The sequence below is a fragment of the Propithecus coquereli genome, unplaced genomic scaffold (genome assembly GCF_000956105.1).
Source record: "Propithecus coquereli isolate 6110/MARCELLA unplaced genomic scaffold, Pcoq_1.0 Scaffold268, whole genome shotgun sequence".
In the NCBI taxonomy this organism is placed as follows: domain Eukaryota; kingdom Metazoa; phylum Chordata; class Mammalia; order Primates; family Indriidae; genus Propithecus; species Propithecus coquereli.
This window is the reverse complement of record NW_012148263.1, coordinates 697,740-719,911: the sequence shown is the minus strand read 5'-3', so window position 1 is coordinate 719,911 and position 22,172 is coordinate 697,740. Positions and strand designations below refer to the sequence as shown.

Genomic DNA, 22,172 nt, shown 5'->3' with positions numbered 1-22,172 from the left:
CTGCCTCAGCCTCCCGAGTAGCTGGGACTACAGGCACACGCCACCGTGCCCGGCTAATTTTTTCTATATAGTTTTAGTTGTCCGATTAATTTCTTTCTATTTTTAGTGGAGACGGGGTCTTGCTCCTGCTCAGGCTGGTTTCGAACCCCTGAGCTTAAACAATCCGCTCACCTTGGCCTCCCAGAGTGCTAGGATTACAGGCGTGAAGGTCTTATTTTTTGACTAGGGAAGAATTAATATTGTGTCTCAAAGTATGCAGGATTATATTGCCCATCACATACACATATAAGAAGACAACAGGATCAGGAGAGTCTTCCTTAGTTTGTCAGAGCCATAGTAAAGAAGGGGATCCATAAACTAGAATCCACAGATTGACTTCAAGGCATGACAAACTGAATTGGTGAGCAAAATTCTGTGCTTTGAAGAGTATGTAATTTTAATGAGATCGTCAAAGAGATCTTTAATCCCCCAAATAGATGAGAGCTTTGGTATTATGTGACTGTTTAACACTAGAAGTTTGGCTAAAAGTTGTGTGAATCAATCTTTCCTTCAACATAAGTACTAAGAGTTAAAAGTCAAATAATACCCAGGTAGACAGAAAAGGTGAGAGACCAACTAGAATTTACCTAACTTCTTTCTTACCAAACATAAAACCTGCATAGATTTCTCAACTTTCAAATAATTGACAGAAATTTTTTAAGTCATCATGAGGCTTATGAAGAAATTCTGTGAAATAAGAAAAGGAAATCTTATACTCAAGAGGCCATATGCGGTGGCTCATGCCTGTAATGCTAGCACCCTGGGATGCTGAGGTGGGAGGACCATTTGAGCTCAGGAGTTTAAGACCAACCTGAACAAGAGCAAGACCCCATCTCTACTAAAAATAGAAAAATTAGCCCAGAACTACTAAAAATAGAAAAAATTAGCCAGACATGGTGGTGCTCACCTGTAGTCCCAGCTACTCGGGAGGCTGAGACAGGAAGGTGACTTGAACCCGGGAGTTTGAGGTTGCAGTGAGCTATGATGACATCACTGCATGCTAGCCGGAGTGACAGAGCAAAACACTGTCTCAAAATAAATAAAAGAAACAGAGGAAAACCATACTTAGAAAAAATTGAGAAAGGAAGCAGATAATATTAGATGGTATTTTCTCTATTCTCACAGTTTTTTAAGTGAATCTGAAATAGTATGTGAAAGAACAGGTTGACATAGAATGGAACCAACTGAAATGTCAGCAAAGATAGTAATAATAGCTAAGTATTTATTGAGTATAAAATACTATATTAAAACCTTCATGAATTAGCTAATTTAAATCTAATTAAGTGGTTACTCCCAAGAAAACAGAAGTAAAGAGGCTAAATAACTTCGCCAAGATTATACAACTAATAAAATGTAGGTCTCATATTTGAATACAAACAAACTCACTCTAGGGACCGAGAGCTAGAGGAACTAAGGATGATTGCATAGGATCTTGAATCATTCTTTGTACTCTTCTACATTGGAATTTTTAAAGACATTATTTGAAATTTCTCCAAGGCTCCCCAAACTCACAAAGATATTGAGATTCAGTGTATTATTAAAATTGAAAATTTTGAGGAGGATTAAAGATATACTATAAGCCTCCAGGCGAAGGGTGAAATAGAGACTGCTTCAAAGAGCTATATATAAAGTTAGTCACAGATTTTCTGTTGCACTACTAACTAGTAAAAAACAATGAAATAATATTTACAGTGTTACAGAAAAAGAAAATGTCCACACTATTATTAGGAAAAGACAGAAAATAATTGGATATAGTGTTAAAGAGCAATAGAATGTAAGAGTACCTGATTAGTAATTAAAATAAAAATGAATATGTTAATATATAAGTTTAAAAGATAGAGACACAGATTGTGTCAAAAAACCATATCTAGGACTCATACTACCTGATTTCGAGACTCACTGTAAGCTACTAATCAAGACAATGTGTTATTGGCAGAAGAATAGATACATAGATCAATGGAGCAGAATAGAGTGCCCAGAAATAGACTCACACAAATATAGTCAACTGGTGTTTGAAAAAGGATCAAAGGCATTTTAATGGAGGAATGACGGTTTTTTTCAACAAAGGATGCTAGAACAATTGAAGTCCATGTGCAAAAAAAAAAAAGAGCCTAGACATGGACCTTATACCTTTTGCAAAAATTAACTCAAAATGGATCATAGACTTAAATGTAAAATATAAAACTACAAAACTTCTAGAAGAAAAATAGGAGAAAATCTAGGTGACCTTGGGTTCGGCAATGACTTTTTATATACCAAAAGCATGATTCATGAAAGGAAAAACTTATGTTGGAGTTTATTAAAATTAAAAACTTTTTGCTCTGAGAAAGACTCTTAAGAGAAGCCACAGACTGGGAGAAAATATTTGCAAGACACATTTCTGTGAAAGGACTTTGTGAGGTTAGTCAATTGCAGAGTTTCAGAGCAGTGTGTAAAAAAGTCCACCATCACGTAGGACATCAATTGCAAGTTCAAGGGTGTCCAGAACTACCCTTAGGTTTGATAATTCACTAGAAGGACTGACAGAACTCACTGAAAGCTGTTATACTCACAGTTATGGTTTATTATACCTGAAAGATACAGATTAAAATTTGTCAAAAGAAAAGGCACATACTCCAGGAAAGTACCAAACATAGTTATAAACCCCACAGTACATTTTTAGTGTTTTGGCTTAGAGTCTTAATTATCTTTTGAAGTGATTGAAGAGAGGAAAAAATTTTCTTTCTGAGAAATGATGAGAAAAAACAAAAGAATAGTTATTTTAATGCCCATATGTGTGATATTTCCAACATCTAGGTCATGTGTAAATCTGAGTCTGTTAATTGATCTCTTGGTGATTATTTTCCCTTTTGTGTGTGTGTTATAATTTTTAATTTGATGCCAAACATCACATATAGAAGAACAGTAGAGACTAGGGTAGATAGTATTTATGTCCGGAAATAGACAGATGTCTCCTGTTAGGCCATTGTCTGTGGCACTGAGTCAGTGTAGTCTGGAAGTAGGTTTGGATTTTGATGTTGCTATGATCATGTTCAGCGTACCTCAGGCTGCTGTTACCTTACACTTGGAACGTGGGGTGCCGGCTGGTCTTTCTCAGGGTTCCTGCTCCACTGTTGGCTTCCCTCAATTCCTCCTGCCTCCAACACGGGAAATCTTTCTTCATGTCATTACCCCTGCACTAGTGCTAGGCTCATGGTGGTGTCATAGGTGGTTCTTTATTGTCCTGGCCCAGCCTCGCTCTTAGGCAGTCCCTGTGCACTTGAGCCTCAGCTAGTGCTTAATCTGCCCTTTCCTAAGCAGTTCCAAACCTCTGCTTGGCATCAGTTAGAATCCTGGGCCCATGAGGCTCTCCCACCCTCCTTCAGCAGCAGTGGGGTATGTGCCATTCATTAAGTGTGAGAGAGTTTGGAAATGAAAGGGTTCCTTTCAAGCCTTACTCCAGAAGACATGAATTTTTTTCTTGAGCCCCAGGGGTGAGAAGATTCACTGCCCCCACCCCCACCCCAGTGGCTTATGACTTTTACTTCCTAGGACAGGATCCACAGAAGTGAGTGAGGCTTTGTGCCTATCACCTGGTAGTAGCCTCATGCATATGTGTGCCACCGCGGGGGCCTCTCTTCAGTATTCTGCTATGCCCCCAATCTTTCTAATCTGTGAGCACTTGATAGAGGCTTGAGCAAGCTCCCTTTGTTTCTAGGGTTTCCAGCTATTCCAAATTGTCATCCTAAGCCACACTTGACTTACAAGAATCTGTTAGTATTTTAGCTGATTTCTTTTTAGTTACTTATATGGTGGCTACTACTTTCTCTCGTCCCCTGCCAAAGGTGAAGCAGTCTGTGTGTTCTGTGTCTTGTTCAAGGAGCTTGTCATCCTTTGGAATTACGTTTACTTGATTGTTGTGCAATTTCAGTTCCGTGATGGGCTCAAGAAAAGTTTTAATTATGTACATTACCTGCCTTTTCTCCTTGTAAAGATAGGAGAACATTCTCTTGTGGCTTTCTATGTCCTAAGTGGAAGTCTCTGGCACCAATTCTTTAATTCTAACTAATATACTACAATATAAAATAGAAATAAAAGGTGTAGTTATTGAAAGGGAGGAGACAAAATGATCATTATTTGTATCTTATGTAATTGTGTGCCTTGAAAATCTAAAGGAATTAACTAAAAAAAATTAGTATTAATAAGAAAGGTTAGTCAGGTGCTGGATCACTATGTAAATATTTGCAGCAGAAGTTCCAGTTTAAACCTAAACTAGGATTTGGTTATATCTGGGCATATCTAGTAGAGCAGTCTGCTAGAATCCTATTTGGTTGAGGAATTGAGAGAGAATCTATTTTGAGGGAAGAAGGAGGTTGAACCTTTAAAAAAAAAAAACCTTGGTCTCTAGAAAGAGGAAATGATTCTGACTATTGCCTGGCAGTAGTCACTCGGATTTGTCTTATGGCTATACCCAGTCAGGTCGTGATGAATCCTGTGAGAACAGAGCAGACATAAGTTTTAGAAAAAAAACAACCAAACAAGGCTTGGCGCAGTGGCTCTCGCTTGTAACCCTAGCACCCTGGGAGGCTGAGACAGGAGGATCACTTGAGCACAGGAGTTTGAGACCAGCCTGAGCAACAGCGAGACCCCATCTCTACTAAAAATAGAAAAATTAGCTGGATGTCTTTGTGCACGCCTGTAGTCCCAGCTACTCAAGGCGGCTGAGGCAAGAGGATCACTTGAGCCCAGGTGTTTGAGGTTGCAGTGAGCCATGATGACACCACTGCACTCTAGCCGGGGTGATAGACCAAGACTGTCTCCAAACGAAACAAACCAACCAAACAAGAGTTATCTTTTAAGATATAATTTAATGAGAATTATCTTGTTATGTCATAAGCAGTACTGCTTATATATCTCTTATGAGGTAATATATGAATAATAAAGTAGTCAAATATCCTTCCTTATTTCAGCGAAGGTAAAGCTTGAAGCTTTGGCATTTCATGGATGTCCAGTGTATTTCAACAGAGGAAGGGGGAAGGTATCCGTGCCTACTGGAGGCAGTATTACTCAGCAATACTTAACGGGATGATCTTTTAATAAAGGCATGCAAAAGACTAAGGGTGTGGTCCTCTAGCTTAGATACTCACTGGAATCACCTGAGACCTTTAGAACACTACTTTGCTTGGTCTCACCCTCAGAGATTCTGGTGAAGTTGGTTTGCCATGTGGCTTGGGGCATGAGATTTTTAAGTTTCCCAGTTGATTCTAACTAACGTGTGGCCAAGGCTGAGGATCACTGCTGTAAAGGCTTACAGAAATATCTGTGGGCTGGAGCAGACTTTCTAAGGTCTGGAAGATTTGGTGTTGGCAAATCAAGGAAAGATCAAGTACCATTAAATTATTAACATCGCAGTGATATACAAAAAGCATTTTTAAATTATGTACTAAGAAAGATAAGACTCAATAAATGAAAGTCATTCTGTATTCCCAGAAGAGAAAAATAAGTATTTTAAAGTATTTTAAAGTGTGGCCTTAAAGAGATGAACAGTTCTTTCCAAAGCAAATAAAAATTATGTAATATAATTTTACTCAATTTTTTTTTTTTTTTTTTTTTAAGAGACAGGGTCTCTCAGTGGCGCTGTCATAGCTCATTGTAACCTTGAACTCCTGGGCTCAAGCGATCTTCCCACCTCAGCCTCCTAAGTAGCTGGGATTACTGGTGTGCACCACCATATCCTCGCTAATTTTTTAAAAAATTTTCTGTACCGGGGTCTTGCTGTGTTGCCCAGGCTGGTCTTGAACTCCTGGCTTCAAGTGATCCTCCCACCTTGACCTCCCAAAGTGCTAGGATTACAGGCGTGTGCCACCGGACTGGGCCCGTTTCACTCAAATCTTATTGGAGTTTTTGCAAACCAGTGAAGTCACCCCCAGCGCTCAGATCTTGGTTTCTAATACCATTCTCCAATAAAAGGATCCAGGACTGCTTGGAAAAATAGCTGGGGTTGAGGCAGGGAATGCATAAAGTGAACCTGGAACTTGGAGTGTCTTGTAGTGCCAGAAAGCAAAGAAATATTAAAAGCAAACAAAAAATGGTGGGGTATGCCAAAGCAACACAGGCGCTAACCTGAAAATCTCAATGGCCAAAGCTAGAACAATTTAAATAGTGTAATGGTGAATTTTAACGTAAAGTATAAGATAAAAATACATGAGTACATACTCATATAAATAAGTGATTGAATAAATAAATAAATAAATAAATAAGGAAGAAGAGATAAATCTCCCTTAGAAAAGTCGAAATAATTTATGTAGATACTCCCCCTTCAAGGAGAGGTGGGGCTTAAACCCTCCTCTTTCATTGAGTATAGGCAGCACTTAGTGTAGTGCTTCCAAAGAGTAGTGTCAGAAATGTGGGGTGGGTGTGGGGGCGTAACTTTACAGTGGAGAAACCTAGAAACACCACCTTAGCCAGCTGATCCTCTAGTCATGTTGGCAACATATACCCTTGATATGATGTGATGAGATCTTTCTCCCAATAACTCGTAACCCTAGTCTAATCATGAAAAAAGCAATCAGACAAATCCAGATTGAGTGGCATTCTATAAAATATATGACCAGTATTCCTCAAAACTGTCAAAGCCCTCAAAAACAAGGCAGATCTGAAAAACTCACAGACCAGAGACTAAAGAACCATGATGACCAGTATAATACAAATAAATAAGCTAAATATTGGCATTATAAGAAACAATAGGGCAGCAGGATGTGTAATTTGCAGAAGAAGAAATGCAAATAGCTAATAAAAATATGAATACGCATTCAACTTCACTAGTAATTAAAATGCAAATTTAAATGACAAAAACTGGTTTTTGCCAGTCACCTTAGCAAAGGGCTTTTTTGTTGTTAGTATTTTTGTTAATATTCACTTTGGCGGAGGTTGTGGAGAATATAGAAACTGCACAGAATGACATAAGCTCTCTGGAGAATAATTTGCTCAGTATGTATCAAAAGGCTTAAAAATGTATAAGCTCCTTGATTTAGCAATTTCTCTCCTGTCAATTTCCTAATGAAATAAAGAAAGACCTGTGGGAAGATTTTGGCATAGGATGTTTACCACACCATTGTTGATAATAATGAAAAATTGGAAGCAGCATGATAATTAACAGTATCTTATGATAGTCATATATGGTGGTATTTCTGTAGATATTAAAAACTGAACAATTTATTAAGTTCAAAAAGTTAAACCAGCATGTATGGTGTGATCCCCAAATTTTTGGATAAAGAAAAATATGTAGCATAGAAAAAGACTTGATATATGTACACAAAACATTAATTAAAATTATTTCAGAAAAAATTAGCCAGGCAACTAAAAATAGAAATGATTAGTTGGACGTGGTGGCGTGAACCCTGTAGTCCCAGCTACTCAGGAGGCTGAGTCAGGAGGATCGCTTGAGCCCAGGAGTCTGAAGTTGCTGTGAGTAGGCTGACGCCACAACACTCTAGCCCAGACAACAGAGTGAGACTCTGTCTCAAAAAAAAGAAAGATTATAGAAGCTCTTATAGTAGAGTTGTAACTCCTATTGGATGCTAAGTAGTGGGTGGAATTTGAAGAGATAAAAAAAGGGGAAAGATATTTTGGGCAAGACTGCCATATGCGATTTTAAGACAGGACAGCAGGAATATCTTTGCCATGTTTGAGGAGACATTACAAAGAATTGTATTGTTGCTAATGGAGAAGGCAGCTAGTTGCTGGTAATTATTAATGGAAAGTTACTAGTTATAAAGTTTCATCTGGGTCTAATCATTAAGAGCCTGAAAAGAAGACCAAGGAGGTTGGAATATCTTCTGTAGTCAGTGTAGTTCTTTTGACAGATGGAAAGCTACTGAGGTATTTGATCAAGAGAAGGGCCCTTGTCATTTGTTACTTGTTGAACAGATATTGGTTGAGTACATGCTGTCTGCTACATGGTCTAGAGAGGAGCCTACAGAGATGGAGAAGGAGGGCTGGGGAGCCAAAAACCTAGTATGGAGAAACAGACTCCTGGGAGTGCCAGACATGTAAATTGCAAAGGACTGTGATTAATGTTGTAATAAATGCACATGCAAGTGCTGTGGGAACTCAAAGTAGGACCAAGTCTACTCTGAGGAATTGGTAGTATCACAACGGAGGAGGTGACATTTTGTATGGATTTTTTGGAAGATTAGTACTATTTTACCAGATGAAGAAAACTGAGAGCTTAACAGTAGTAAGTCATGGACTGTTCAGGGAATGGTAAGTAATTCATGCATCTGGAGTTGTTGGAGATAAACCTAGAAAAGCAATTTTGGATCGTTAAGGAGCTTGTATGATCTATTTGATGAGGGAACCGTCAAAAGTTTTTAGATAGGGAAATGAAATAATCTTTATTTTTTTCCCATCTGGAATAGTTTATTTGGCTGTAATGGAGTACAAGTGCCATGGAGAACAATATTAGGCTTCAGTAAGCCTTTGATAAAATCTACTCATTCTAACTCATATCTGTAATTAATGTTCATAGTCATTAAGTATATGGACTTTGAGAAGTTCAGAACAGGATTAGAATCTCAGTTCTGCCATTTGCTGGCATTTATGCAAGTTATTTGATAATGGTAAGCCTCCATTTTCTCATCTGAATAATGAGGCTTATGAGCAGTTTGTGGGCACCGTTGACCAGGGTGAAGTAAGGAGGTTGCTGTGATGGGAACACAATCAAATGAGACTGTCCATTAGACATAATATAGTCTGAGTGTATTCCGAGTACTGAATGAAGATAGACGTTGAGTCAGCCATGAAAAGGTAGACCTTTAATCCGTAAGAGACAATTAGTTCTAAATAGGTTTTTATATGCCATGCCTAAAGATTTAGAGAAGGGAACTGTTGAAGGTTTTTAAGCAGGATCCATATGTTCTGGTTTTCCCAAACGGCCTCATTTGTGTGATAGCATAATTATTAATACTGTGTCCTCTTTCACTCTTCATTGTAACCCGGTTTAGATAATGAATTATTGGTCACCTTCTAATGCAAAAGTATAGCAAGACTAGATGGCCATGGGTGAGCCATTTAGAATATAAGTAATGAGGGGAAGAAAAGGAATCACTCCACAAAGGTCAGGGTAGAAACAGAGAAGAAATGGTCTTTACAAAAGCCAAGAGAGGATAGTTTTAATAGTATTAAGAAGGTGGGGTTTATAAGATCAGCTAAGTCAAATATAGCAAGCTTGTGGAGCATAAGTACACATTATTAGATTTATCAAGGCAGAGCCCATTGTCTACTTTAAACAATGCAATTCATTTGAGCCAGTTGGATAGAAGCCAAATTGGGTTGTTTCTTTGAGAATAAGCACTAGGCCTTATTTATTTTTGTATCCCTAGTATCTAACAATGGTTATCACGTGGGAGGTATTTGGTACATTTTTGAAGAATTAATAATTTATTAATAGTTGATGAGAAAGCTGAGATAGTGGATATAGATATCATACTTTAAAAAAATTTGGTGATTATAGAGAGATTAAAAATAAGATGTTTGTAGTTTGGCAGCAGTTAGAAAGGAAACTGTTAAAATGAACTCAATGGAGAGGGAAATATTAAAGTTTCTGAGAGGTAAGTTTGACAGCTAAAGCCCTCTTTACTTGCGAAAGACTTTATTGCAGAGTAGACAGTGTGGACTTAAAGAGGTGAACAGATAACACTCCCCCCGCCCCACTTCCTTGATGTTTGAGGAATGTTCTAATGAAAAGAATGTAGTTGGAGGCTGGGCGCAGTGGCTCACGCGTGTAATCCCAGCACTTTGGGAGGCCTAGGCGGGAGGATTACTTGAGCCCAGGAGTTCAAGACCAGCCTGGGCAACATAGTGAGACACCATCTCTACAAAAAAAAAAATTTAACAACAACAAAAAAAGAGTGTAGTTGGAGGCTGAGGCAAGAGGATTGCATGAGATTGGGAGTTCGAAACCAGCCTGAGCAAGAGCAAGACCCTGTCTCTACTAAAAATAGAAAAAATTAGCTGGGCATGGTGGTACACGCCTGTAGTTCCAGCTTCCTGGAAGGCTAAGGCAGGAGGATCCCTTGAGCCCAGGAGTTTGAGGTTGCTGTGAGCTGTGACGCATGGCATTCTAGCCCAGGCATCAGAATGAGACTCTGTCTCAAAAAAAAAAAAAAAAAAAATGTAGTTGCTTGTTGAAGTCAGAAAACTTAGGGCTGAATCTTAACTTTATCTCTTACTAGAGTAGTGGTGAATCAGGTAATCTCTTATATTTAAATGACTTGTTCAGAATGGCTCAACCAGTGATTTTGGTGGCTATTATGGGATACATAGAAGCTTCTCTACCAATCTCTTCCTCATCTACCTAGCTACCACATTTTACATGACTATGTCCTTCTGGTCACATTTGATTGGCCCTGTACCTCATCACTTTGACAGTATTTCATTGGGCAGGGATGAGTACCTAATCCTGGCTCAGCTGATGAATATCTTTCTAAGTATTTTAGGGCCTAGGATGAAAGAGAAGGTTAATGAATCTGTAAGGTATAAAGTTAGTGACACATTAATGGCCGTGTTTCACACTATGTGGGGAATCCTGCTCTAAAGTGAGAGAGAATGATGCTGGCATGAGAAAAAAATCAGAAGCAAAAGACAGATGGAGACAGACAGACAGACAGACACAGTCATAGTCATGGCAGCCTTAGAGTTCCTGAGGCCTAGTTGTATCCCTGACCCTCCTAGTTCGGTTATCTAACCATTTTTTGGATTCTGTGAAACACTTGAGCCAACTAATTCCTTTCATGTCAAACTAGTTTGAGTTTGGTTTCTGTCCCTTATTACTAAGCTAATACTTGAATTTGGATGAAGTATTCTGACTCTAATATTCCATATTCCTTCTCAAAGGCTACAAATCTTGTGTTCAAAATTCCATCCCTTTCTAACTTGTGAGGGCTTTAGTGCACTATGTTTGTCCTCGCTAGCATCTGTGGTCCCTTTCCCTCACGTAGCTCCCTCTCCACATGGCTTGCGTTGGCCCCTCATCCCATGAAGCTTCCCACTTGATTCTGTGGGCCCCACTAACTCAGCTGTGACTAAAGCGGGCATAGGAATTTTGGTAGAAGGTAAGATTAGAAAGGTAGATTGGGAACAGATTGAGGAAAATTTGGACGACTAACTTAAACAGTTTGCTATTGTAGTCTGTATCAGAATTGTTTAATAGAACTTTCTACAATTATGGAAATGCTCTACATCTGCACTGTTCAGTACATAGCTGTTAGTCACTATGTGACTACTATGACTGAGAAGTTGAATTTTAAATTTTATTTCACTTTAATCAATTTAAATTTAAATTGCCAAATGTGGCTACGGCCACCATTTTGGATAGCATAGCTCTAGACATGGGGAGGGCATCAGAAGTTGTATTTCTCATTTCTTCTTCTTTTTTTTTTTTTGAAACAGAGTCATCTTGCTCTGCTGCCCAAGCTAGAGTGCAGTAGTGTCATGATAGCTCACAGCAACCTCAAACTCCTGGGCTCAAGCAATCCTCCTGCCTCAGCCTCCTGAGTAGCTGGGACTGCAGGTGCACACCACATCCAGATAATTTTTCTATTTTTTGTAGATATTGGGGTCTCGTTCTTGCTTGGTCTGATCTTGAACTCCTGGCCTCAAGCAATCCTCCCACCTTAGCCACCCAGAGTGCTAGGATTACAGACATGAGTCATTTGGCCTGGCCTGTTTTGTTTTTAAACTAATAGAATGTTATGTGTTAGGAAAAACTGAAAATAATGTGGGCATTTGGATGGTGAGGATGAGGCAAGAAGAAAATCACTTTTTATTCTGGATGTTGATGCCTTTAACAAGGATGGGGAACATAGGAGGATGAACTAGTTTGGGACAGTAGATAAGAAGTTCAATACTGCAGAAATTGAGTTGAGATTATGGGATATATAGAAAAAGATGTCCAATAGGCAGTTTTAAAGTTTAGAGCAGAGCAGAATAAAAAGCCAGGGCTAGAAGTATAAATTTTTGTAGTCATCTGTGTAGAGGTGATAAAGCCATAGAAATGGGTAACGTCCTTTAGAGGGAGTATAGAAAAGAACATGAAGGACACGACCCCCAAAATGTCTCTGTTTAAAGAGCCAGGCATCGTGCTGCATGCCAGTAGTCCCAGCTACTCGGGAGGCTGAGATAGGAGGGTTACTTGAGCCCAGGAATTCAAGGCATAGTGAGATCTTAGCTCAGAAAAAAAAAGAAAAAAGAAAAAAAATAAGTAGAAAGAGGAAGAGGAGCAAGTGAAAGTGAGGTTCCTTACTATGTAATGTTTATGAAAATCAGCACTTATAAGGCCAGGCGTGGTGGCTCACACCTATAATTCTAGCACTCTGGGAGGCCGAAGCAGGAGGATTGCTTGAAGCCAGGAGTTCAAGACCAGCCTGAGCAACATAGCAAGACCCCATCTCTACAAAAAAATAACAAAAAACAAAATTAGCAGGGTGTGGTAGTGTGCCTGTAGTCTCAGCTACTTGGGAGGCTGAGACAGATAGATCATTTGAGCCCAGTAGTTCAAGGTTGCAGAGAGCTATGATGCCACTGCACTCCAGCCTGGGTGACAGAGCAAGCCCTGTCTGAAAAAAAAAGGAGGGAGGAAGGAAGGAAGGGAGGGAGGAAGGAAGGAAGGAAGGAAGGAAGGAAGGAAGGAAGGAAGGAAGGAAGGAATCAGCATTTAACCCATGCAAGTAGTAGCATAAACCTTTTGCTTTAGGTGTAGTACTTGTCAGGAAGATTAGACATTTTACTTGAAAATCTAAGTACAGGTACATCATAGCTAATTTCAATCCTTCACTATATGGGCATGGCAGATAGTTATATCTAGTAGGCACTGGCCAAATAAAAACTATCATTGTGCTATCATAGTGTCATTTCAGCCTATAGAATCATAAATGCGTCTGTTAAATGTGGTTAATATTTGGTCAGATTGCCAATAAACATAGCAAACTCCAGTCCGGATAAATCAGATTATAAACCTGGGAGAGAGAATGCCTAGCCCTCTTTGGTGTTTTCTGGGTAATCAATAGTTATAATTAATGAGATGCTTAAATAGATTTTCTGTATGAGATTAAGAAGAAATTGTTTGAGAGGACCTACATAAGATGTATTTTATTATGCCAGTGCAGAGTCCTATGAATTTCCCCACACTGTGTCATAGCTTTGTGCAAGAACATAGCGATTGTGCCCTCTGCCGAGAAAGGCATGGGAGTAGCTCGAAGGGCAGTGTGAGGGAGGAAGGTGAGACTGGAAGCTGCACTGGGAAGGACGGCGAGCTGGAGAAGGAAATGTGTGGAGAAATAAAGATAGGCTGAAGGTCAGATCTGTGGAGTAAACAGTAGGTAGCAGATCAGCTTGTTGCCTAGCTCAGTGTCTGATACTTTATAGGTGCAAAATATTTGTTGAAGGAAGGAAGGAAGGAATGATCGTTAGGGAGAAGGAAAATTGACCCTCTAAGAAAGGTGGAATCACTGACCTCAGTCATCACATGTGTCTTCCTGACCTTGGGTTCCTGACCTTAGCTTGGTGTCTTCCTGACCTGAGGTTTATTGTTAAAACATATATCTATTGTTTTAACAATAGGTTTATTGTTAAAACATACATTAGGTAGCTTATGTTTGAACTTGTAATCATTGTTCAATCAATGAATTGGAGGGAGGGGGTATACTCTGCTCTTTAGAGGTATGGTGAATATACCTGAGTACTTAGAAGTTTAATTTCTTTTTGTCTTAAAGACTGTAACAGAGTAGATATGACCGTATCTAGCCCCTGAATATCCTGGCCCGGGTGATGCGGGTGAGCACTTCTGGCTGATCTGACAGGTTAGAGGTGTGCATTTATTTTCTCTGTAAGAAAGGTCATCGGGTAAGATGATCTAGAATGGTGCGAAGCAGGATGGGGAGTTTAAAATTATGTCCAATGTGGGAATGTAAATGGAGATGTAAGATTTTAATATACAGAACTTATTCTATATAATTTCCAAGTTTCTTCTTTTTTTATTCAGACTCCTCTGAAATCTGAATGTCTATAACTTAGTTTATAGAATTTAATGTGATTTTTTTACTGAAATATTATACTGACCTCACATCCGATAGTGAAAACAGATTTTAGAATCTGAAAAGATACAGAGCCTTAGAGGTTGTATTTTCAATTTCCTTTAAAGTAACACGTGTTTACAACCCAATTTAATTTTTACCCTAATCTGTGTCATTGTTGGCATATCTCTGTATTCGTGTAAGTGTCACATGTGTTTGCAAAAGAAAAGTTTGAGTAAGAAAAAGCTCTCCGATCTATTTCATTCAGTATATATTTGCATATCTATACGATACTGTTTAGACACTGGAGATGTAATACTGAACATAGCACAGAATACTTTGTGACACCTCCTGGAGCTGTTGTCAAAAAATACTTTCAAAGGGAAATATTTCAGATTAGTGGTAACTAATCAAAGAAGGGAAAGTACTGTAGTCATCCAGGAGAGTTGTACTTACAGGAAAGTGAGATATAAACTTACAAACTCAATGAAGACAGGGATTTTTGTTTGGCTTTGTCTCTTGTATTCACTTCTATATCCCCAGGTCCCAAAATAGTCATTGGCTTATTATAAGAATTCAGTAAATATATGTTATTGATTGAAGTGTTTATTGTTTTGAATTTGTATAATAATAGACATCTACTTTGGTAAATTATTTTTATGTCTAGCTAGTTGAAAATTTTTTTATGTCAGTTGCTTTATTTTTAATGTTACCTACTTTTTGTTTCTACTTGTACCACACTTCAGGATGCTGGAAGAGCTTATTAATATTGATAATTAGTCATATGGTTATCTGATATTGCAAAGAATAGATTTGGAAAGGAACTTAAGAGGCCATCTTTTGTTCAGCTGGCTGCCTAGGAAAACTGAGTAAGATGATTAGGTATATATATTTAATTAATCATCTAGAAAACTAGGACAGCATAATTGGGTTCCCTCTTGAGAAAATGGAGAAAGGTACTTAACCCTAGATATAAAGGGACTAACCTGAAAAATTTAGAACTTCTGTGTGAGAAAGTGAAACAAAAATAGAGCACAACTAAGCTGCTCTTTGTTGATATCAGAAATGGGTCTGTCATTCATTTTGGCATTGAAGCATAGCCTCCTATCTCAGGGGGCAGGACCAGGACATTTTTTTCCCTCCCACAAGAGCTGGACAGTTATTACAGGTTCAGAAAGCCCCGACCAGTTTTTCAAGAGTTTCTCCTCCTTTTTTCCCCCTGGAACTCGTGGTACTTTTGCTCTGCTTTCAAGATGCCTTAAGGTCTCCTGCTTTGTGACTGCTTTGGAACCAGCAAATATCCTGACATGTATAATTCGAATTATACAGGTTTCATGCGTAAGTTTAATCTTATTTTTTAATTAGTTAAAATTCAAGTGATATTTAGAAAAATGTTAACTTAGAGTTAGGCATTTTGTCATTTCGCCACTTTTACTTCAAGCATTTTCCTTACCAAAAAAAAAATCCTTTTAATTTAATAAGAAAGCAAGGTGTTGCACAGAAAAGCCCCTTCATCTCTTAAGACCTGCACTTTCAGTTTCTTTTGAAGTGGCTTGGTTATAGACAGTATTCCTATGTCTTTTGAAAGCCAGTTAACTAAACAATTTTCTTGAGCATCTTTTTAGTTTTACTGAGAAGTATTTTACATTGAGCTTTTCTGAGCTCGATTGCTTACGTCTGACACAGTCTCAAGTTTCCAGTGAATGGTAACAAAGACTGTAGAGTGTTGTTGGTACTGCAGTGAGAGGCATGCTTCCTTAGACCAGGTAAGAGAGATCAGGTTGTTTCCTACCGCCGGGTGAGTTTTTACAGCGTTTATTTTATATTCTTTATACAGCAGCAATACTAAATTGATCAATAGCCAGGAGCACGGTGATTTCAAGACGTCCTTGCTTGTTGCAGACAGAAAAACTACAGGGTATGGGGGTTGGCGTGGGCAGGGGGGAGGGGTAGAGTTAGCTTAGTTTATCACTCAATTACTTATATAAATTAATTAAAATGTGAAAATAATTCTGGAGTTCAGTTTTCTTCATTCAAAACTAAAGCAGTTGAGGAAATTAATAATTTAGAAGGTATTCATGGTTATTACTTGTGAAAGCAATTCAAATGATAGCTTTTACTTGCATTTTTTTCCTTGTAGTTAATAAAATAAGCTTTGGCCTTAACAACATTTTTTCCATTTATGAAAACTTTTAAATTGTCAACAGCAAAATATGCTCCCTCAGGATCTTTAGAAATCAACCTGACACTTGAAAAATATTTCAGCTTTTATAGCTGTTTCATTCCTTTCTTTTCTAGTACATTTTTCTTAAAAGTATTTGTGCTTTGAAAATGTCAGCTGTATTCTAATGAAGCTTAGGCATTGTTTGCTCATAAAGGGGCCGGTGCATTCCACTGCTTTATGGTTTATTATGAGGCACAGTGTGAGAGTGTGGGTGGCACCATTTGGTGTCTGCCTCTTGGGGTAGTGACTGCCATTATGTTAGCCTTGGATTGGCAAAGAAAATATAGCATAGGAGATGCTATATGAATCTTGATACTGTGAAGAAAATCTTATCCCTAAACAATTCTTAGTGAGCCAGGAATGTGTGACAACTTAATTGGGCTGATCATTTCAAGTATACCCTTGAAGTTTGCATTTTAGTTACAATTTATATTCTATCAGGCACATGTCTTGTTTTTTGATGTATACAGCATTTAGTTATTCTTTGAACTTCAAGGAGGAAGTGAATGTTTCTAAGTAAACTATGAAATTTTAAATAAATACAGTAAAATTTTAAATAATACATTTACCTAAAAAGTTTTAAGAAACTTGGTCTGGGTGGGGAGGGGGAGTGGGAGAGGAGGTCAGGCAGAGAGCCTTTCTTTCAGTTAGGAAAGCCCTGATGAAGAAAAAAAAGCAACAGATGTTTCTTCTGTTACAATTGAGGTTGTTTCATTCAAAACTCAACAGTAGCTGGAATGGGGAGAGGAGGTCATAAATCTGACTTAATCAGTGAATAAATAAAACTTTGTCATTTAAAATTTATTTTATATTCAAGATTTGAGAATTAGTATAGTGTAACAAAATGAGTAACATAATTTTTAAAGAGGCTTTTTTATCTTCAAAAATTGTGTGTAATTAATAAAAATATTAAAAAGTTAATTTTAGTGAATTTAAATTATGAAAAAAATCAATAATTATAGAATTTTTTTAAAAGCTCAAGCTGTATAATATATATAGGAAATATTTAGGTTCCAAAAGTTTATGATTGTGCAATAGGTACAAAGGCTCAAAATGAAATTGAAATATGAAACATTAGTTGAATATGTTGATAGATCATTTCATCTTCTGTGAGAAGCACAAGACTTATTCCTAAGACCTTTGAATAAGAAATGTAGGAGAAATATTTTGGATTTAATTGAAATGATGTGTTACAGTTTGCCTCTAAAAAGAAAGATAATAGATTGGTTGCTAATGAAAAGAGGAGAATGTTTGTCTCCTGCAAAGAGTAGGAAGGAAGAGCTTGGAAGGAAGATGCATATAATGAAAACAGGATTTTAAAAAATAGTTTTGAATTTGTGGAATTCATAATAAGTAAAGTTAAAACCTTTCCTTGTACAAGTAACACAAAGAAGTTCTGTGCTCTTGTATAATGTGCAATATGCATTTATACATTTTCATTTCTTAAAATTAGCTCTTGAAAAATCAGTGCTGAGCACCAGATCTTTAACACGAGGCACTTACTTATTAAGTATTTGCCATACCCTACACTGTAAAATTAGTAGTAATTTATAATAGCTAAGAAATTATTTAAGCTATAGTTTAAAATTTATATATGGATTAAATATTATACAATTTTCTAAATACTTAATTAGTCTAAGCAGAAGACTGGAAAAGATATCAACATTCAAGGAGATTTCTAAAAATTTCTCTTGCTCTTAGCTAGGGTCTGTGGGCTTTCCTGAAGATTTTCTTTTCTTCAACTAATGATTACAGAATTTAGAGATTTTGAAGTTCATTGGATCATTGTATTAATTAAGATTCTAAAATCGATCTATGTACATTTTGCTTTTTTAAAAAAATAGCAATATGTAGCAGTTGGGTTTTTCCCCATTTTTCTGAGATAAGTAAAATAACTTATGTAGAGTTTTAAATGGATTTACAAAGTATAGATTTGCCTAAAGTAAGACCTTTCACAACTTTGATCAAAGAATATAAATTTTGATAGAACAAACAGCCTTTAAAAAAAAGTTGGTGACCCGCAGCATCATAGATTATAGTTATCAAAAATAGGTATCACTTAGAATTTTATGTACAGACAGGACAATAAGTTACTTAACAAGGAAAACAATATCAGCAACAGCAATATAGAAATCGTTGAGACTCCTAACCCTTCAAGTTAAGAAATTAACAAATTAACAAATTAAGAGTAAATCACTTTAAGATGAATTACTTTAAGATGAATTCCCACTATCTCTGTAGATGTAAATTATGGAGTGTGTTCAAATTATGGTAGAGAAGAGCACATTAGTTTTTATTATTTTGTAGATAAATACTCTATGATAAACCAATTTCTATTATGCTGTAGATTTATACTCTGTATATGAGAAACAAAACCAGTTTGAGTTTGTTACCTAAAAATTGGTTGGCAGTGTCTAAATTAAAAAAAAAAACAAACTGTTGCTGCCATCTAGACATAATTCCTTAATTATCCTTAATATCCAGTAAAACACTTCTATACACAATTGATTTCACTATTTAAAATGAACACAGAAAGACTTCAGTGTGAGGTACCTGTGGTTCTTGTCTTATATATGAACTCTTTTTTTAGCACAAAACTGACATCTTAGGGGAATCTGTCTTAACCTATTGATTGTTCCCCAAGTTGAGATACCCAGAGAGTAACCAATTTAGCCTTTCTCTCTACCTTACAGGGCAAATAGAAATAATTAATAGCTACCTAGACATTTCTCATCTCTGGGTGGGTTAAGAGGGAAGATTTGCCTGATGCCTATATTTTTCTGAAAGAAAAACCTTTTACATTGCTGTTTAGGAACAGGTGAAATAGTGTGAGTACTTTGCTTTGAGTATGAGTGAACATAACGTTGTTTCTTTCTACCAAGTTTCAAGCAACCAGTTTTTAAATGAATTTTTAGATGATAACTCTAAAACTGGAGACTATCAGCAGGGAACTTTGTTTTTGGCACTTTGCTCACTTGCGGTGAAACTTTGACAACTCTTCTTGGCAATTTCTCTGACAGAAAAGTGAAGAGACCACTAACTGAGCACTTACTGTGTGCCAGGTAGAAACAGAAGAACTTATTTATAAAAGTTTTCAAAACTCTTTTAATGGATAAGTTTTTTAATACAAATAGGTTTTGTCATCATCAATATCTAACTTTAAGATTTCTTACACTTTACAATCTGATTTAAATGTAGCTTCAATAATAGTCCTCAAGTGACATATATTGTTGAAACAAGCATATCAATAACTTACTGCAGTTTTGAATGAGCTACTTAGTATAGTATTATGGAACAATGGTCCCCTTTTTAATTTGTGAATTACTTTGAAACTCTAATTCATGGATGGTCCTTGGTCTGTTTGAGTTTGTGTCCTAAATTTTTGAATTTATTTTAAGACAATTTTTTAAGTCAAGGTCTGTCTGTGGCCATTGTCACCTTTTATAAATATTAGAAAAATATCTCACTTGAATGTAAATTTAAATGGATTTATTTGTTAACACTGTCTGGTTACCATCTCAGAGGGATTGTGAGCTTCTTCTGAGAATGATTTACAATTAAGTACTCTTGGGTACTTTAGTACTCATAAATTCTGATCCTTGTGGTTGCACCCAGCTGCCTTGATCAGCTCTAGCCATTCAGTGGCTGTTGGTATGAGATAAAATGGGCTGCATTCTGCTCATTCTCTTTTACTAGGCCTGTAAACAATGTCTTTGTGCCATCTGGTGGGTGTATTGGCTGTGTTGATGGTGCTAAAAGCAGCGGTTGAAAATGGGCTAAACGTTGAAAAAATATAACACTTAAGAACAGAGACTGATGAAATAAGGGTCACTCAGCCCTTTCTCTTTTTAAAATGAAAATAGAGATAAGTTCAGTGTAGTAGAGTCTACTTAAATTCGGTTACTTCCTCAATTTGAACAAAGAGAAAAGGGGGACTTGAAGCAGTATTTCTTCCCAGTCTTGCCTGATCCTAAGAATCATTCGCCTAGTTTGCGATTCTTTACGTGGCCGGGGAGCCCAGGAATGTGTGTTTTGTGAGAGAGACCCCTGCCCCCCTTGTGGTGTATCTTATGACCAGGCATGTTTGGGAAGAACTGCTGCGAAGGATCGGAAGAGCCAGGTGGTTTGAGGACACATGGTAAACTTAGTTATCGATCAGAAGATACGTTGTCCAAAACCAGGAATTTTTTTTTTTTTTTGAGACAGAGTCTCACTGTGTTGCCCGGGCTAGAGTGCCGTGGCGTCATCCTAGCTCACAGCAACCTCAAACTCCTGGGCTCAAGTGATCCTCCTGCCTCAGCTGCCCGAGTAGCTGGGACTACAGGCATGCCCCACCATGCCCGGCTAATTTTTTCTATATATTTTTAGTTGTCCAATTAATTTCTTTCTATTTCTAGTAGAGATGGGGTCTCACTCTTGCTCAGGCTGGTCTCGAACTCCGGAGCTCAAACAATCCGCCCGCCTCGGCCTCCCAGAGAGCTACGATTACAGGCGTGAGCCACCACGCCCGGCCTAAAACCAGGAAATTTTAATTAAGCAAGTGGAAGAGAAATGAGAAAATTAAGAATTAAAAGGTTTCCTTAACTGAACAAGCTAATAGAAAAAGAACAAATGACATGTTTTAACTAAAGGTAAAGAAACCAGCAAAAAAGCAGCAGGATCAAACCTATAGATGAGATAAATGTTTTAGGGTGGACATTTTAAAAATATCAAAAGGTGAAGACCCTACAAGTAACCTAGTGATTTCTAAGATCTTTTAGCTTTGAGGTTTGATGAACTAAATGGAGCCAATTATAATATTCCGAATACCAGAGCTTGAATTGAGGAATTTGCTTAAGAAATGAGGAGGCACTGTTTAAATCTTAACATGTAGGAAGATGGAGAAAGAATTTTTTTTTTTCTCTTTTCAAATTGAATTCAGGGCATTTATGGTTCTAGATAGCAGAGAAGGAGGGAGCTAGCTAATTGTTTTAAAAGGTGCCCTCTAAGTAAAAATGCTTATCAAAGCCAACGGAACAGATTTGATCTTCTAGGGAAAGTATGTAGGAAAGTCTGACATATAAGATGTATTGATCCGTTTAGAGTGTGACCTTAGAGCTATAGAGAAGCTGCTTCTTATGGCCATTTCAAGGATCCTTTCATTGGAAAGATTCTGGTTAGGTGGTCCATTTGGGGGACTCCGAAAAGTCTGGCGTTCTGAGGGCTGCAGGACATCCAGGCTTTGGCTTCTATGTCTGTGATATATGGGAATGTGCATTTCCGATCTTCTGTCTTTATCTGTGTACTATGGGATACTTGATTTCCATTTTGGAACCAAATACGGGGGGTGGGGGAGGTTTCAGGGGTCACTTAAACGATTATATTTTGGAGATATTCTGAACTTTTAAATCTTCTGTTTCTCACCCATCTCAATTATAGAGATGCTGTGGTTATTCGGATTAAAAATTTAGTAATGGTGATTGCCTTTGAATTTAATATTGGGAACTTTAGTGAACATGGTTGAGTACAAATGGATCAAAATAGAACATAACAGTGGTATAATGTGCAGATAGGTAATGTACATTATAGTTATAGCAGTTAGCAAATAGAATGAAAATTATTTCTTAAAAAGAAAATGATATCTTAGACCAGCTTAGTGAAGTAAAAAAGAAAAAGAATAAAAAAGATAGCTGAATATGTATAAACTTAAAAATGAAAGAAGTCAGGCCGGGCGCGGTGGCTCACGCCTGTAATCCTAGCTCTCTGGGAGGCCGAGGCCTGTGGATTGTTTGAGCTCAGGAGATCGAAACCAGCCTGAGCAAGAGCGAGAGCCCATCTCTACTAAAATTAGAAAGAAATTAATTGGACAACTAAAAATA

The 22,172-nt window shown here is 37.4% G+C and overlaps 1 protein-coding gene across 1 annotated transcript in view; it reads left to right on the top strand.

The window, feature by feature from the left end:
* Nucleotides 1–15,827: 15,827 nt before the first annotated feature.
* The window catches only part of TFDP2 (transcription factor Dp-2 (E2F dimerization partner 2)), a 58,242-nt gene continuing 51,897 nt past the window's right edge, over nt 15,828–22,172 (top strand). The window contains exon 1 of the mRNA XM_012647432.1: nt 15,828–15,856. The gene's annotated coding sequence lies outside the window, so the exon portion shown is untranslated. The remainder of the gene's footprint in view (nt 15,857–22,172) is intronic.